This window comes from Agelaius phoeniceus, chromosome 8 (genome assembly GCF_051311805.1).
Source record: "Agelaius phoeniceus isolate bAgePho1 chromosome 8, bAgePho1.hap1, whole genome shotgun sequence".
Classification (NCBI taxonomy): domain Eukaryota; kingdom Metazoa; phylum Chordata; class Aves; order Passeriformes; family Icteridae; genus Agelaius; species Agelaius phoeniceus.
In genome coordinates, this window is record NC_135272.1 from 22,047,770 (window position 1) to 22,061,381 (window position 13,612).

Consider the following 13,612-nt stretch of genomic DNA (forward strand, 5'->3'; position numbering starts at 1 on the left):
TATTTCCTATTTCACAAAATATGTTGTATATGGTAACATAATTCTGGCTTTCTAAAATTAAGCCCTGAGTGTTTTTTCTGCATGCAGCAAAGCTTTTTTTTTTAAGATTTTTTTTTTATATTTTGAGTTTGAAATAAATATGCCCAACCTAGATTCTGTTTGAAGGTTTATAAATAAGGTTGAAAATATATAAATAAGGGTCAGATTATAGAGTGGAATCTACTTGGGAAATGGTATTGTACTTTGATAAGGACATCAGTGTATGCATTGTGTCGTAAACTTCTTGCAGTTACATTGAGGGATTTCAGAGTTATTTTATGCATTACATTAGGAAAGGGATATGTCAAGTTCAGTGAATGTGTGAATAATAATTTCTGTCTCTATCAGGATTCCACAGGTGGCATATTGAGGACAGGTATGGTCTGACAGTAAACTGTGTCTGCTCTTCTTCCAAGTCCCATAGGTGATGTGTTTTATACCTAGAGAAGATCCCATTTTTCTGTACTTTTTTCATTTTTGGGGTTTTGGTTCTCTCTCAGACTTCTTTGACTGAAAAGGCACTGGACTGATTCAGTAAGAGGTGTGGCTGATAAACTCTTTACAGTAATGTGTGCCAAGTATGTGTAAGAGAAAACTTGGAAGTTGTAGAAAAATGTGTAGTATGTGAGGACAGATGTTTGAACTGTAGAATGGTATTGCTTAGTGGTACACTAAAGGGGATGCACTAATTTGATGGACACAATCTTAGCTTAAACTTTTTTTTACTTTTATGCTTAACTGTAATAAAAGCTTCATGTTCTTATTAAAATTCTGTAGTTTTGGAGAAAGGAGAGGACAAGACTACAAATGTGTAGCATCACTGTGCAGTTTAGAATTTTTAAAACAAACCTTGAAATATAAGAGGTTGCCTCAGATGTTTCTAAAAGCTTGCTTTTTTTAAGACACAAAATGCATGTTTTTTACTTAAGGCTGTTGGTTCCTTAGAAAGCACTTCAGTGATCAAGCTTTCCTGGTTTACATTTTCAGTTACTTTTCAGCTGAGAAATGGGAGGTGCAAACTTGGACTAAAAGTTATTAAGGAACCATAATCCAATTTCTTACGAGGTAGGGAAGATTTTGTGTAAACATCTTCTGGAATGCTTTTTTGCAGTGCCTATCGTCATAGGGTATGTCACTGTATTTTTATTTGCTCTGTGTAAAGCTTACATGATGATGCATGGTGAAGGAATATATATGTGTATGTATATTACTGGGCACAGAGTGATTGTATAACTGGAAGGGTAGAGGCAGTCCCTATACAGGTAATGTATTGATGAGATTTTGCTGCCAGCAAAATGAACAGAGATGAGTTCAGAGACAAGGATGATGCCAAGGATGCGTACAGTGCCGTTAGTAGTTTGGAGTGGAATGGAGAGATGATGTTATTCTGGGCTTTAGGCTTTCCCCATTTAAGAAAAGCTGTTATATTTAAGGTATATAAGTGCAGTAAATGAAGAGCTAGTTCATGTGGTCAAAATGAATAGGCTGAAGGGTAACTGAAAATGTATGGATGTTTATTATGCAAGTGGTAAATTGATCTGTAGCTTAAATGGGCAGAGAAATTATAAAGATGGTGAATTATTTCCCTGTAGTTTATTGCTTATGGTAAATCTCATAGTGAAGAATGCTATTCAATTTAGTAGGGTATTGATGGACTGTAAACTTTTTAATATCAGTGATACTTAGAATGTTGCACCCATCTTAGCTGAGGGGAGAAACTGCATTGGTAAGTAACCTTCAGAAACAACATGGTAGTATTTTCTCATAAGGTCTTGAAATTCTAAATGTTTTCAGGACTCACATCTTCAAACTGATGCTTCAGTTTAGTACTTTTATGATGCTTTCATTTGTGCGTTCATTGTTACGTATTTGCTTACTGGATAATGTATGCTCAAAGTAAATAGCTCTCAAATTGTTTGTTTCCCCTTGATTCTCTGTAGACATCTTTGCATCTTTATTGTGTGTCTGTTGTGTACATCTTTGAGTGATTGCATCTGCTCTCTTTACTGATAGAGGGGAAAAACAACCTTTTCAGCCAGTATGGTAGTCCAAACTTCTTCTTAACAGAATACTTTCTGCTGTGATGACTTCAATTTTTTTAAATTTATGATATGCACATTTTTGAAATAATAATTAAATCACTCGTGAGACCTAATTGATGATATAAACAGAGGTTCCTTTTTTTCCATTCAAGCTACTCTATGAGACTACTTTTTTTCCTACTGTGATATTCCTATTAATGTTGCATTCAACTACTTGTAATGTTGTTTGGACTGAAACAGCTTCCCAGTCTGAGGTATGATCAGTTGTGTTCATCTCCTATGCTGTCACACGTTCCCTTGAAGTGCTTCACTGTCCCATATGGAGTGTTGTCAAAAAGCAATACTTTCTATGAGTAGAAAAATGAGAGATTTCAACATTTCCACGTGAAAGCCCTACCACAGCTTTGGGAACTGTGCGTGTGGCTTTTACTGTGATGAACAGACAAAGGAAGAACTGTAACTTCTTTGAACTACTTTTCAGATAACTCTCAAAATCTAGCAGGAAATTCAAAATGCAAGAGGCAGTCATCTCTCTTGCAGTTTTTGCTTGCTTTTGTTCACTCACTGCAGATTCTTTGAAGTCAGAAGCATCTCCAGTAAAGACTTAATATTTTGTCTCTTCGCATTGTAAAGTGTTAAGCTCTTGCTTAATTTGGCTTCTGGGTAATTCAGACTCTGGTATAGTGCCTGTTCTTAAGTGTTACTCTTCATTAACTATTTTAAGAAGAGTGATTATTATTTTTTCTTTACAAATTTAATTTTGGTAAATGGGATTGTGGCATATATCATTCAGTTGGTTAAACTACAGTTGGAATAGCATAGATTGAGAGGTTCTACAAATCCTCAGAAGGGATTAATTTTGTGGTTTTAGAAAACCTCATGTTTAAATTCAAATGATTATTTAATCTACACTGGCTGTTAGTTCTAGATATTTGTGGGTACAGAATGTAGATTAAGTTGTTTTTATACTTTTTAAATAGAAATCAAAGACAATCAAAGCTCCTTCTGCAAATAGAAAGCAGGAAACTACATTTTTGTACAGACAAGGTCATTGCTGAGCACTTGTTTGGAAAATGGCAGTATAGGCTTGTATTTAAAGAGCTTTTCAGCTGTCTCAACTGATGTAGGACTCCCATCAGCTGAGGTTTTGCCTTTTCAGTCATCTTCTGAAATTACTTTATCCCCGATACTGCATGTACAATTTTGGCAGGAACTTCTGGCTTTCTTGTAATAGCCTTTTCTTAGTAATCTCTGCTTTCTGCTGGCTGTTTTTTCCTGCATTGATATTTAGGATTCTTAGATTTTTGTAAGAGTATAGATTTTTTTTCCAGAGCTGCAACAGATATTAGAATGAAATTTATTCCACACCTCACACTCTGCATTTGAATTTAATGCTGGGATGATCATACCCTAATAAATGTAGCTGCCACTCTGGACTAACTATCAAATTTTCTAAGCCATGAAGTCAAGTCTACAGTTACAAGCCTTTTTGCTATGTTACGTCAAAGCTGGTGGAATTGACTGTTTATCCACAGTTTATATCAACAACAGTAGTTTGTGTAGTATAGTTATTCTACTCCTTGTTTCTTCCTCTTTATTTCTTCCCACACAGGCATAATCAGCTATAGGGGCAAAACTGGTTTTGTGTAAACAGCAACACACAGCAAAACAAAACCCGTTGAATAAACCACCTAAGAGGCTTCCATATGAATTACATTCCTAGCTGCAGTCATCCCAGGAGAAGGTGGTAGTTAAAGGTGATGGTGTGTTTTCCCAGATGGATGTGGAAATGTCAGTTACAATGCAGATCTATTATGAAATGAGGGCTGCATAGTAAACAAATGGGTCAAAACTCTTGTTATGATTAAAACAAACTTTACTTAGTCATTGTACACCTTTGCATTCTAGTATTTCTTAAACTTTTTCCTCAGAGAGGGAGGGGATGTGCTGTTAGGAGATAATTTTATTATAGCAAGAGTTTTCAGTCCATCTTTTTTTGGTTACTGTCACTGGGGGTGCGTTTGTAATCTCTCATCTCTACCATTTCGGTTTTCTTCCACTTCCTGTTCACTGCCCATATCAGAACAGGAAGCTGCTTATCAGAAGCCTGACCATTTTACAGCAGCCCTTTTTCCCTGCTGTGGTCCCCCTTCTCACTCTGAAGATCAAGGCCTTCAGGTGAATGCTCTGTAACTACATGTCTTACTCAGTTCTGTCACCCTTTTCATGCCCTCTTTTATTACCTGGTATGGGAGAGTGACTTTCATTCCCACTTCCTTTCCTGATAATGAGAATTAAGACAGGCAAATTGAAGCAAAAGCATTTATGATGTTGAAATCTTTGCCTTTCCTAAAGGAAATTTTTGGAGAACTACCTTTCTCAAATCTGCTGGTAAAGAATGTCAGGTGCTCAGTTATTTCAAATGTCATCACCCTTGAAATTAATAGTAGGTGTTAGAGTTTGTAGTGGAGTGAGAGAAATCTTATTTGACAGCAGAAAGACCTTTGAGAGGAGATGTGAGTGCTGGTTAAGCACTGTAGGTGGGTGGCTTTAAACAGTCTCATGCTGTCAATAGTTTGGGCTAAGATCTGGTGTCCTGTGGATTGTGTTGCCTTCACAAAGATGTTTGCATGACTCTGCAAGTACCATCTCGCATTGGTGGAGCTTTGTACATCAGCTTGGAAATCCCAAAAAGGGGAGTTAATTCTGTAGGGCCCTTTGAAGTTTTTGATGCAGGGCTACAGTGACCAGCCCTTTGGTCCTTCAGCAGTTTACTTGCTGGTGATCTCTTTGTGAAACTTGTCACCTCTTCTTCAGCTGGACGATATCCAAATTAGGATGGCCCATCTTCTCTTTTCCCTTCTCTTTCCCTCTGTGGCAGGTGTAGAATAACCCCAGATTTATCCCCAGCATGGTTTGTGAGCTCCCTGTGATCCAAAGAATACTGAAATGCAAGAGTACTTGCATTTGAGTTTTCTGCCAAGTGCACCTTCAGTGAGTATAAGAGTATTCTCTAGATAGATTGTTCACATAAAATACCCTGTACTAAGTCAATTGATTGATCCAGAGTAAAGTGCTCCTGTTGAAGGGCTCTTACAGAGAGTAGTGGGTGGTATGACACTGTACTGCTCTATCACCCCAGTGATCTGCAGTTGTCTGGGCTCAGTCCTTTGACTGAAATATTCTGTCTGCACTTGAGTCACAAGCCATGAAATCTGTGTTGAGAACAGTCATTACTAATGTTTAATTCATTGCAAAGTTTAGAAGATGTAGGTGTTGAGGCCATTTTGCACGGGGGCAGAGTCATTGTAATTCTTAATTAAAGAAGTGTTAGACTGGGGTTGTCGCTCCCCAGCTAAAGTGCACAGGCTTATTGAGATGTCTGGTTTAGTGCTCATTATAATGTTTGATCATGTAAAGCCATGACCATTGACTGTTTTTCTCAGTTTTTGAAAGGTGTTTTGGCTCTTTGTATATGGAGGCTGTTATTTTTGTGGGAATATAACTATAGCTTTACATTTACTTTCTGTAACATACAGTGGAGCTACAGTGCTGTTGGAAAGTAACACTTCTGCTTCTCTAGGTGAACGAATATTACTTTAAAATCTGACCAAAGAATTGTATTTTTTCTGTAATAAATCTTACTTGAGAAATGAGCATGTATATTGAGTAACATTGATGCATAAAGCTACAGTTTAATGTGATAGTTGGGACACAATCCTGGGGCTAGGAAGAGGAGCTCAAATACTTATCTTCTGTTGCTTTATATTATCCAGTCAGGCTTTTTTGAAAGGTCTGTCTTCCCTTACTCTCTGTCTTTGTAATTTCGGCAAAAGGCTTTGAGACAGTTGCAGATTGATTGGGGAACTCTGAATCAAAAAGCTATGTGTGAATAAAATAAGGACGGTGTGTGATGATAGTTACTTCATTCAGAGTCAGTTCTGATCATGCCCTAAACAGTCTAGATAAGAACAACCTACCCTTTCTGTAAAGCTCTCTGCTGGTAATTGTGTCTTCATTAGTAGACCCAGTTCTGTAGAGATACCATACCCAAATCCATTCTTGCTTTTGTGCAGCTTCAGTTGCTTTTGGAGTCTCTTCAAAATTTCCGAATAGGAAGTGAAAAATGACCTTGTATAGTTAGTTCTAAAGATACATGAGCAAAACAAGTTCATCTGATATTGATCAGCTTTCATGCAGACAAATAAATGATAATTTTTAAGTAGGCCAGCTAACCTTAGAATCATAAATGCAGCTTTGCCTTAGAAAAGGTGAGAAATTAGAAAGGCCCAGGCTTCAAGTCCTCCAATACTTAATCTCAGATATGTTGATCATTTTTGCTGAAAAGATTTCTTTAAAGCATTCATTTGTATCAATTTCCTTTCTGTGCATCATTCCTTATTCAGGGACATTGAGATAGCTGACTTTGAAGGCACTAGCAGCAAATGCAGAGCTTTTCTTTCCATTCAACTTCCTTTTCCCCTGTTCTGTCCACTTAATTTAATGGCAAGTGTATATTTGATACAACTTCCTGGTAGATTTTTAAAATTAAAATGCCAGTAGCTATGTTATTTGGAGATTACACGTGTTTGAGAGAAGACCACTGGAATGTTGATACTTTTACCCTGAGATAAAAAAGATAGAATACATTTATGGCTGGGGATCTCTTACTTCCCTGCTTTGCCTGTCTTGTCTCACAGCCTAGGACACCAGCAGAAAGCAATGACAGCTGTACAGTAAGTTCTTGTTTTATTTTGCAGGTTTGTTTTAATGTGGAAGTGGATCTTACAGCATAATGTAAATCAAACAAGCAAAGGTGAGTAGGAGTTTTGTGTTGGTGGGTTTTTTCCCCAAAAATGCCATTTGCATATACTGCTAAACCTGCAGAAAAGTGGTCAGTGAAAATTCTCTTGAAATTTGTATCTTGATTAATATAATGTATATGTATGTACTGTAATGGTGCAGTGTTACTTCTACAAAACTGAAAGAGGAACAAAAGATATTTCCCCCATTGTTTAATATTATGATGATAATGTTTTTCTTCCATACATTATTATAGTTAAAAAGCTATCAAGGTGTTCTGCTAGCTGTTGAGAGACAAAATTATGAGCACTTTAAATAATTTTGTTGTCAACATACTATCCTCCTGGTTTCAAAGTACTGAAATTGTACTTTGCACTGTAAAAGCAGCCTGTTAAACTTGCACTTAATGTATTAATAAATAACTGCGTGGGAAATTTGACCAACTATCAGAATAGCATTTCAAATTTCAAACAACGAAATTGTGTTGGAATTTTGTCCTCTCTTCCTGTCTTTAGGAACCCATTTGCAAGCTATTTGAAAGACAAAGTTTATGGAGATTTACTCCTGGTAGAACTTAAGTGTTCGTTTGCAATTGCAAAGTGTCCATTTAGGAAAAGTTTCCTGTAACTAGCATTTTCCTCCTTCCCCCCACCCCCTTTCTCTGTTATTTTGAGAAAAAGAATTAAGAATCTTATCTTTTTCTCTCCCATTTACTTGCTACCCCAGGAATAATTAGAACTATAAAATTAATCTTGTCTCCATATAATTCTGTGAAACATGTAACAATGAACTCTAATCCGTTTTAACTTGAGTCTTTCAAGAGAATCTTTGGGTAAGGCCCCACAGGTCAGTGAGTTCTCTCCTTTGGAGACATGGCATGGTGGACTCAGCTGCAGAGACCTGTAACAAACCAAAGCTGTCTCCTCAAGTTTCCTGCTTGCTGTTTGACTTAGGTGCCATCTCAGAATGCAGCTGCTTGCAGTGACTTGATATTTTGAAGAGGTGAGAGGGAGATCCCATTTGCTTAAATGAGTTTGTTCCTCAATTCCAAGCTTCAATTATTATGTAGACTTAATATTGCCTTGAAATTGTAGTATGTACATATTAAAATAGACATGAACTGCTTTGTTCATATCTTCTGTTCCACTAAGACTTCTTCAGAGCTGTTGCTGTCAACATTTAAATACTGATTATAGAAGAGTTCTTTGTGGGGAATTTAAAATAACTCTTCTATTGAGTGCTGATCTTTTGTATAATGTAAAACTGATTCAGGACTTTGATTATGAATTGTCTTCTGAACTATGAACAATTAAAAATAAGCTCTACCACTGTGTTATGCATATACTTACGTGTAGAAGATGTTTACTGCCTTAGCCTGACTTTGCTGGTTTCTGAAATGTGCTGCTTTGAGAGAACAAATGAATATAACTCTGCAAAAGGAAATACTTCATCTAAGGATGAGTGTAAAACAAGAATATGGCTAGAAAAGAGACTTGAATTGACAGTAAAATTCAATAAAATTCAGTTCAGTAAACTGTTCCTTGTGCCTTCTAATGCTTTCAGTACTTAAAGCTTGCCATTTATGCTCTGTTTCTTTTTAATTTGTGTGGTTATCTAGTTGCTCGTTTAAATACAAAAAATTAGTTTAAAAGTCTGATGTATAAATAACTGTGTGTTTTAAGCATGAAGTCTTCAGAATGAAACTCTGAAGACCTTTCATCTTAATGGTGGTTATCTGTGTTTAGTAGGGAAAAGCTGGTCTCTGAGGAGAACACCTGTAGGATTGCATTCATAGCAAGAGGGCAGAAAAACATGTAAAAGAATAAGTGGAAACAGTGTAATGATGTTTGATCAGTATTGCTTTTGCTTGGAAGAGATCTTGAGGTTCCCAGAGATCAGTAAAAATGACAACTGAATAGTCAGTAAATCAGTGAAATGATTGTGCTTTATTAGGGAGCAGAACACAACCCAGATCCAGTTCTGTGAATTTGTGGTGTACCACAGCTGCATTGCATTGCAATGTGTATTGCTGCTTCTAGTCAGGTGACTGAAAAAAAAATAGAAGAGCTGAAAAAGGTTCAGAGAGGGGCAGCAGGGATGACTGAAAGAATTTTAAAATGTCTTGTGTTAGCAGAGCATTGCTCATATTTGGCAGCTGCAGGAACGTTTTTCAGTCTGTATGTTATACACGTGGGGAATAACTGGATTTGCAAATCCAAATTTCACCACCACTTGGTGGCAGTACCTGGCTTCAAAAGGACTTGTCTCTGATCAGATAAGGTGGCTGATCCTGTAAAACTATAGGTTAATGAGGAGTAGATTAGTTTTTAAATTTCTGAAAGTTAGTTATGTGTTTTAGAAATGAAAATACTTTTATTTAACCCACTGGAAGGATTTGCATTTGTATGTCTCTATGGAAAATCTAGCTATCATGTCTAATACGCAATTTAAGAGTAATGCTTGTGTTAATAGTATTCTCAGAAGATGTATTTAATGTTCCCCAGTTGAATTATTTTAGCATTTACTTCTAGCATTTTGCTTCAGTTGAGTAGTTTAGTTCAAATAATTTTAGAACATAAAATTTGCTTTCATGGTAGAATTCTTTATAGTGCTGCATTCTGCAGTTTAATAGAGGACTGTCAAAGCTTTTTTGCCTTATGAAACATTCTCTACATTTTTACTTTTTTATTTATTCATGTAGATTTTAGGAAAAGATTCCCCAGTGGATTTTTCTGTCAACAAAGCTAGTAAAAGTTTGTGCCCTTACCCATAGTCACCTCTTGACTGTGCTGATTCACTGGTGTTTGGGTCCCCAGCCTTTTAAACTGGATAGTGAAATGTTGATGAAGTGTGAATGGACGAACTTGGAAGAGTGGAAGAAGGCAGCAATTATTTAAACTGGTTTTGCTTCAAAGAAAATTCCAATGAATAACCCAGTAATTTGACAGTATATGATGCCATGTTGAAAATACTTCCTCTTCTCTGCAGGCCAAAATCTGCAGTGGTCAGCAGGTTCTTTAATTTTAGTATAATGCCCCATGTAAGGACTGTAGTGGTGATTTTAAAGTCTGGAAGAATGCAGATACTTTCCTACACATGATCTCTTTGTGAAATGTCTCACTTAGTGTGACTGGAGAGGAACATTGCTGGTGGCAGTAGGTTCTGTAGGGAGGAAATACTTTTACTGTATTGCCTGGAGAGCCACACTGAGAAACCTCTCTTGAGGTGTGACACATCGGGAAGGTATTTAAGTATATGGTGGTGAAGAAGAGGGATTCTTCCTGTGTAAAATCTGAAATTGTAGAAATACAACTAGAAAATGAGGTGAGACTTGGAAAATGCATGTTTATAAATTTGAGTGTGATTATAGCACTCTACTAAGTGATAATGTTATTTTATTTGGAGTGAGAACTCTGGAAAACAGGATCCCTGGAAGGGAGGTAGAAGGGAGAAGAGCATTAAATTATATATATTAAATTTGCTGTCAATATATTCTACATAACTAGGGATAGAGAGAACATGCTTTTACCGTATCCATAATAATTTTTGTGTAATTTTCTCCAGCTGTCAGAATGGTAAATTCAAAGTTGATAATTGGAAACCATTTTTAAAATACTTTTGTACCTATATTGAAGTTAAGAAGAGAAATAGTGTGTGTTTTCACAGAACAGTAATTTTGTATTTTTAATACTTCTGTGTCTTTATTGGAATACTGCTAGTCATTACCATGTATGTCTGCATTTAGGACAATTCAGTATTTGATTGTGGTTCTCATCTCTAGTAGAGCTAATGGTAGTACAATTCAAACTACTTTGCAATACTAAAAATCCAATCTAGAGAGCTGCAGGAACACGAAGACAAGTACCTGGCTGTCCTGTGTGAACAGGGCTGTGGAATTCTGGGCAGGAGTTACAAAGCCTGTGGGGTTGCCAGACAGTGTGTGACTGTTCTTAAGTTACCAGATTCAACATCTTGGTTTTGTGTTCTGGCTAGTCATCTTTTAGAAATTCCTAGTTCATTTTCACCTGCCCGTGAAACTGTCTTAAATGCTGCATGAGCAGTTAAAACCAGAGGAGTATTTTCTATAGTGATACATGTGGTTCTTGTCACACTTAAATTGTACAGTCATTTATTATTATTGATTTCAGTATTGAATTTTATCATGATGCCCCCCATTGTGACAAACTGGTTGTTTCCCCAAGCAAATCAATACTAGACGAGTAAGATTAAGAGTGGTTGGTGGCAATAATGGAATTCTCTTTTGTGATTTCTAATTGTATGATGGTTATTCTTAAGTTTTGTTCAGTCTTCTTTCACATGAGATGTTAACACACCATTCTTAGATGTTTTAGACCAGAAATCACGTTTCTGAACTTTTGACATTTTAAAGGCATTTTTGGTTTCCTTACTGTTCCTGACAGAGAGCTTTTGAAGACATTGTTGCATTAGGAACTAAGCTGCTTTTGTCATGACTGCTCTATAAATGAGAATTTCTCTGTGATCACCTTTTTCCGCAGTTGCCTCTTTCACCGAGACAACTCAGTGAACTTTCTAACAGTGTTGTAAAAGACTATACTGTGGATGGCAGTAACTTTGTATTTATTTAGGTATAATACAAATGTTGTATTGGTAATATTTCATACTGTTTTAAAAAGTTTTTTATATGGCAGTCTAGTTAGCTATGGGAGTTTTCCAGTGTTTGTATTGTTATGTGAACAGCTGTGGATTTGGATTGTATTGAAGATAACTAGTTTTGAATGGAACTCTTCATGTTGTAGTTAGATTAATAACTGTGGACTGTGTGTAGAGTAGGTGGGGAGGGCAGGACTCATGGTGTTAGGCATATTAAACAAGCTGTCTCTTCACTGCAGAAGTTTGAAAAAATGCAGAAGTGTTCATTTGTAGGTTTCAAAGCTAAGTAAGGTGGTCTACAAATAATGTTTCAGCTGTGCAGAAGGAAATGTATTTTCAACAACTTAATTTGCAAACACAAATAGAAGCTGAGGGAAGTCACTGACTCACCTCTAGTTGTCAGGCTTTGTGGTTTTATTTCCATCTGAAGGGTGGAGTGGGATAGCTTTTTAAAAAAATAAACTGGAAAACAAGTAATAGGTATTCTTCTAATGATCAAAGTATCAAGATTTTATTGATTTGCACCATAAATATTGCTAGATAACACCCAAAGCTCCAGAGGCATAAACTCTGTGCATTACTATATGGAGGAGGCAAAAATATTGTGCAGCTGAATTCTAAGGTTGTTCTTTGTTTCTCAAGATGTGGCTGGTTTGTGCTGGTACACTACCAGTTCCTCTATTACTCTATACAAACCTTCATTTTCCAGAGGTTCTTAAACCTTTCTCTTTTGGCAGAAGTTCTGTGCTTGATGTTTGCCATGATTAAGGTTTTAAAGCATAGACTGATGGTGCAAAATGGAATGAGATGCTTTTTAGTCCTGTACCATGATGTACTTAAACTCTCTCTGGTCTTCTGTTTGTTGCCTAAAAATCTGTGACTTTGGTTCTAACACCTTTAATACAATCTGTCTCTTGAGAAAGCTTTATTACAGGGACACTTGTGGAAAAATGGTAGGTTTTGTTAGTTTTCTCTGTTTACATAATGAAGTCTCAAAGAAAAATCTAAATGGGAGCGGTGCAGACCTGAAGCACCTTTCCTATGTCTTGAATATTTGAACAATCCCTTGAGTGTCCTGGATATCCACATATCTGCTTAAAGAACTTGACTTATGAGGAGTTATTTAGCACAGGACAAGTATGTTTTTGCCTTTGTTACAGCACTGCTGAAAGACATTGGATTTCTTCAGTTTCTTTAACTAGGCTGATGAAATTCAAACCATTTAGGAGATGGCTTCTAAGTGTTTGTGCTGCTTAATAGTTGCTCTGTGCTTTTAACTCATTGGCTCACATTTATGAATTTAGTGAGAAACTTGATATCAGAACACAGAAAGGCACTAAATGCTTTTCACAAACTCAGCCAAATTCTTCTGTCCTAATTTTCGGCTCCAGTGTGCTTTCAAATTTATTGTAAATCCCTATGAAATGACACTGGGCTTGCACTGAGGTGCAAGCTTTACTGAGCTAGCATTGCATGAAGGCAGTGCTCCTAATTTGGTGTGTGACCCTACTGCATAGTAAAGGTTGTAGTTATGAAATAAGAACTTGGAAAGGTCATAAACCTACTGGTCATAAATACAATTAATAATGTACATAGAACAATGGATTTAAGTACATTCCTATCAAAAAGAATTATTAATGAACAGAAAGTGGACAGCATAGATCTGATGACAGGAAGGTTGCATCTAATCTGAATTACTGAGTGACCTAGGAAGCCTGCTTGGAGGGATTACCAAATAATTATGTTAATATGCAATTATCACCTCATTTCTTCTGTAGTAACCTCAAGATGTAGTGTAGGAAGGGTGTTATAGCAAGTGCTGATAGTTTGCAAAAATACTGATGTTCAAGATTTTTTGAGACAATAAGATTAGCTTAAGGCATTTAAATTATGATCTGTCAGCTTGAAGATAGATCTGACCTTACACTTCTTTAATGCTCGGACTGTCTGGCCACAGGCAGTCATATCTGCAGAACACATTATGATTTTTAAAACTGATACTTTATGAATAAAACCAGTATTTTAAAATTAGGTAGATTTCAAATCAATTAATAGAGAGTGGAGTGTGGCTTAGCTGAATAAATAATTGGTTTCTT

At 36.4% G+C, this 13,612-nt stretch overlaps 1 protein-coding gene across 8 annotated transcripts in view; it reads left to right on the top strand.

Annotated features, from left to right (window-relative positions):
- Positions 1-13,612, top strand: part of ZNF644 (zinc finger protein 644) — a 75,207-nt gene that overhangs the window by 40,915 nt on the left and 20,680 nt on the right. For all 8 annotated transcript variants that reach the window (XM_077182267.1, XM_077182265.1, XM_054638820.2 and 5 more), the window contains exon 2: positions 6,842-6,897. The gene's annotated coding sequence lies outside the window, so the exon portion shown is untranslated. The remainder of the gene's footprint in view (positions 1-6,841; positions 6,898-13,612) is intronic.